The sequence below is a fragment of the Apteryx rowi genome, unplaced genomic scaffold (assembly GCF_003343035.1).
Source record: "Apteryx rowi isolate R43461 unplaced genomic scaffold, aptRow1 scaffold_45, whole genome shotgun sequence".
Classification (NCBI taxonomy): domain Eukaryota; kingdom Metazoa; phylum Chordata; class Aves; order Apterygiformes; family Apterygidae; genus Apteryx; species Apteryx rowi.
The window spans coordinates 594,635-599,328 of NW_020450705.1; the positions used below are offsets into that span (position 1 = coordinate 594,635).

The 4,694-nt window shown below is 47.1% G+C and overlaps 1 long non-coding RNA gene across 1 annotated transcript; it reads right to left on the reverse strand.

The window, feature by feature from the left end:
- Nucleotides 1-248: 248 nt before the first annotated feature.
- Nucleotides 249-4,694, reverse strand: LOC112971573. Its single transcript, XR_003255408.1, has 4 exons — nt 3,533-4,694; nt 2,193-2,473; nt 1,100-1,483; nt 249-331 (listed from the first exon to the last, which is right to left on the reverse strand). It is a non-coding gene; the product is annotated as an uncharacterized LOC112971573 (long non-coding RNA).

The window sequence follows — 4,694 nt, forward strand, 5'->3', positions numbered from 1 at the left end:
TGAAAAAAACTGCCAGAGAGAGATTTTCTTTCACGCTTGCAGAATAAAAGCAAGGAGGCCAGGAGCTGCGTGGAGCTGGGGGTCTGGACATTAAAAGGGACGCTGTCACGTTATTTAAAGCAGACCCCCGGTATTTTCCACAGGAATTGTGACACGGAAATGATCCGTAATGTATTCGCCTCTGAGAGCGGCCTGTGCCCGATGCTTCAGAGATGCTTTTATGAAGCTCCTCACCTCTGCCGTGCATCACGCCAGTAAGTTGCCCAGGTTAATTGTGCTTCGTACGGAACAAGGATCCTCTTCTGGAGCTGCAAGTTTACCCCGTTCCTCTCTGTTCCGGGAGAGAGCAAACACGTCGTCAAATGTATTTTCTCAGCACCGTTCACTAACTGCTTGTCTCCTCTGCAGCACTGGGGGTGCAGACGCACCGGCACGACGTGCAGATTAAACACCCACGCGAAACCTCGCTCGGACAGTGACCCCAGCCCGCAGGCCCCTCCCGGGGCCCTGAGCCCCGGTGCCACTTCTGCTGGGGATGGTGCACCTGCAGGGGCAGATGGTGCTGGGGGCCGGGTAACCCAGCCCAGGGCACAGCACTGCGTTGGGGCAGCCCACCCGCCCGCACGTCGTGCTCCACAGGACCTGCTTTATGCTGCTAAAATGCAAAATAAAACACAGAGGTGCTTTGGCTCCGCTTACGCCTCCTGTCCCATGTCTCCTGTCCTGTTTGCAGGACTGCAGCTCTTCCCTCCATGCTCCAGGTCTCTTCACTTAAGAAATGTGCCCGTGCCTCAGACATTAGTTCTTGCCACAGAGGCAGGCTCCCGCTTTTCCTCCCAAGCTGGTGGAAGGAGAGGGTATTTGAGTGGCTGACACCTCTCCCTGGGCGCTTGCCCTGCTGCCTCTGCGGAAAACTTTGCTACATAGGCAATTTCTGGATGTTTTTTCCCCCACCCAGCTCCAGTCCTTCCTAAGATTTTGTTTAGCCTTTCGCTCACCATGGCTTGGTAGGAAAGGCTTTGGCTGGGATACCTACAATGACTCTCAGATCATTTTTCTGTTGGGTTATACTTAAACTATTCATCCTACTGTACATTACCTCAAGGCTGTGAGTGTTCAGTTTCGCAGGGATCCTGCCATTCAGCTGTGCCGGAGGGTTTCGTCCTTGGTGTCCTGCTCCCGCTCTGTTCACAGGCACATGAGCTGTTGAGGCTGGAGCAGTGCCAAGTATTCGGATGTTTACACCTTAAGTCCTAGGCTGATGTAGTTGTATATATATAAACATATATGTATATATATATATATACACACACATGTCATATATATAAGAAAACAGTCAATTTAACATCTACTCTGTCCCCTCTCTTCTTTTTTTAACGTTAGGATTCACAATTGCAAGCTTATCTCTACTGCCACGATGGCTTGATATTTGTGGTGAACCCAAAAACCCTTCTGATAGTCCAGGGTACTCCACTCACATGACCTGAGGATTTTAGAAAAACAATGCATATTAAAAGAGCTGGCAATACTGACTCTAGTAAGATGCTTAAAGAGTTTCCCATACTAACTAAATACTTAAAGATTTCTATACTGTCACTTATGACTTCCAGCTTATTTGCTAACTGCCACATGTTGCAATATGCTAAAAAAACTCATTAGCCACATATACACAAAAGTCTCTGGCCTCATCCACTTCTCTCCCTTGCAGGAAATTAAACCAACCTAGGCATTTTCAAAACTAAAAACACAATAGAGAGGTGCAGAGCAGATTGGTTGGTTTGGTATTTCCCAGGTTCGTGTCAGTTTTTGTCATCTTTGAAGAAATCTGCCATGGAAGGTGTTCAGGGAACAAGTTCCTAGCAGAAACTACCACCTCTGTGAAATCCAAAATAATTCAGTAAGTCTAAATTATTATTAACCAAAAGCTTTATTCTCCTCATAGGTATCAGTAAAGACAGCTTCAAGAATCTTAATAAAGATCAATGGCCTCAACAAACCCATTTCCACGATAGCCCTCTACTTTATGCTTTTTGCATGTGATATTTGCTTCCTGAATTTGTTTATTGCAGAAGTAGAGCTAAACTTTGAAACGTGAACAAACTGCTTGGGAACTGACAATTTTAATTCTGAATTATGCCACGCTGACAGCAAGTATGTTCATTCTGCGTTCCTTCTTCCTTCTGATTACTCACCGCCGCTCACAAACACGTGAAGTATCTGTGCCACCTCCCAGCGATCAGAGGAATGTGGCGTCCTGCACCGCCACCAGCCCCGGACTGCGGACGTGTGAAGAATTATGTGTCTACTGAGCACTCGTGTTTGAAACCTCAGCGAGCTGGAAAGGGCCATCAAAGAAATGTCATGTTGCAGCATCCCCATCGCATCCTCATCACGCACCACGCCGGCAGCTGCCACCCTCTCTGCCACTGGCATTCAACACGTACAGATCCCCTGAAAACAAGCTGCCAAGCTGCTGCAGACCAGAACCAAAGGGAGAAACCGGTTCAGGACAGTGCAACTGCGCAGTAGGCGGGGAAGCAAAGTTTGTTTATCACACTGCCAAAGTTCAAAGGCAATCAGAACAGCAAAAACACGTCAGACTGCTGTTCAGTTACAGCGTGGAGACACTTTCACAGGGCGGACAAGAAGGGGAATTGTGGTGTTACACCTGGGGTGCCACGAAGCCGTCCTCCTAGTGCCCAGCACTTGCAATGCAACGTATGTGCTACATGCAATTCATCAGCCCTGTGCTTGAGGGGTCCAGACAGAGGCGAACACTCGTGCAACACACGTACACAAGATAAGAACAACTGCATGCTCAGCAAGGACAAAACGAAAGCAAGTTTCCCCAGTAAGAGCAATGTGTAGAAATCTGTTAATCTCTAACCTCCCAGGGCCTGGGTTCCCAGGAGCTTGGACTGTCCCATAACAATACTACCTGACCATAATGCTGTTAAAACTTTTGTGAGAGCCAGCAGTGATGGTTGACTCCACTGCACCAACTGAAACCAAAACTGCTCAAAGGAAGCACTGTCAGAGAGGGGCAGCAGGCAAAACGGTCCTCCCTAACAGCAATGCTCATCTCAGAGACAGGGTAGCAACTTATTCAGCAAGCGAGGCGTCTCTAAGGAAGCCTAAACAAATCACTCTTGGATAGGAGTGGTTCAAAGCCAGACACTTGCTATTCTGTGGAGAGACATATCCAGGATTGCCTACTTGAAAATTGTGTGACCCTAGGATACAGTTATCTGAAAGCAAACTTTTAAACACATCATAAATTAGCTTGTACTGGAGCAGGAGCTGCCAGCAAGCAGATCTTACCAGGGGATTTCATCAAGCTCCAGAAAAGCTTAGAGAATAAACCCAAGACTTAATAGAGATCTATGTCAACTTGGGTTGACTAAGCCTCGGTGTCTGGAATCCTCACCTGGGAATGGAAAATGCATCAGCCCCAACAGGCTGTAGATCAGCATCAAAAACTGTTTCACAGATACAAAACTACTCCATAAATCTGTGTATATTTAGTACATACCTCAACACAGCCTGCAAACACCAGGCAGCACCAGCAAGAATAGGGTTCCTGCAGCAGTGTGTCCCTCCCTCCTCTCTCTGCCTCCCCTCTGCAAATAAAAAGAAAACACCCTTAAGCATTGCAAATATTAATTAGTGATCATTACATACAATAGGTATTCAGATGCCTCTCATAAATAATCTTGTAAAGTTGCAAACAACAGCAGCATTAGTCTGGGAATTTACTATGTTTTGGCTGAGGCTTTACAGTAAATTAATTCAAGTCAGATCCTCTGTATTCCTCAACTTCCCAAGTGCACAGTCAACAATATTTCTTTTCTGAAATGCCACAAATTTCTTTAAACTAATGCTTATAAAATGTAAGAAACCTCCATAAAAGGGACTGTGTATAGGCAAATGACTGTTATGGGGAACACAAAACCCCCCCCACAGTAACTGTCAGGGCAGGGTTGGTTGGTTTGCTTGACACAGGCATCTCCTACAGGTAAAACGCTTGGACAGCCGAGGAGTCTGCTCCTGAGCAGCTCTGTCCATGCTTTGTGCAACGAGAGCGGTGTTCAGCCGTCTGCAGTCCGGCACGGACCTGGCGGGGGAGAACAACAAGGGAGGCAGGAATCGCTGGGAGAGGCGAAATCCTTTCTGTCAACAACCCTAGAGCAGATATGGACACAGCTCTCAGTAGCACGCTCACAAGCACTTTGTTCTTTCCTATGCAGCTCTCCCTGAAGAGTCAAAACTTCAAAAACAGAAAAAAGAGGCAACTGCAGAGATTGCTTCGCGTATGCCTGCTAGAAGAGCGGTTTGCTGCTGCTGTAGCTTTCTCTATAACAGAGTTAAAAGATGAACTAGGAAGACTTGTCAAAGTGAATAGAGAAGCAGCCTGCACAAATACCCCTCAGCTGCTCACTCTGGGACCCACATTAAAGGTCTTCGGTGCAGTGCGATCAAGCACTGTGGATGCAAACGAATGCAAAGCGAGGATAAAGGCCCAGGCAAACAGCGAGCGGAGAAAGTTGTGCAGACTCAGGGCTAAGCATGGGTTTGAAGTCTGCATACTGGATTTAGAGCCAAAAGTAGTAGTGGAGCATTTAAGTCTGGATCTAGAGCTTAGTGCTTTGCGCTGGAAAAAACCAGCAGGTTGCTGTGATAGGACACTGGGAGAA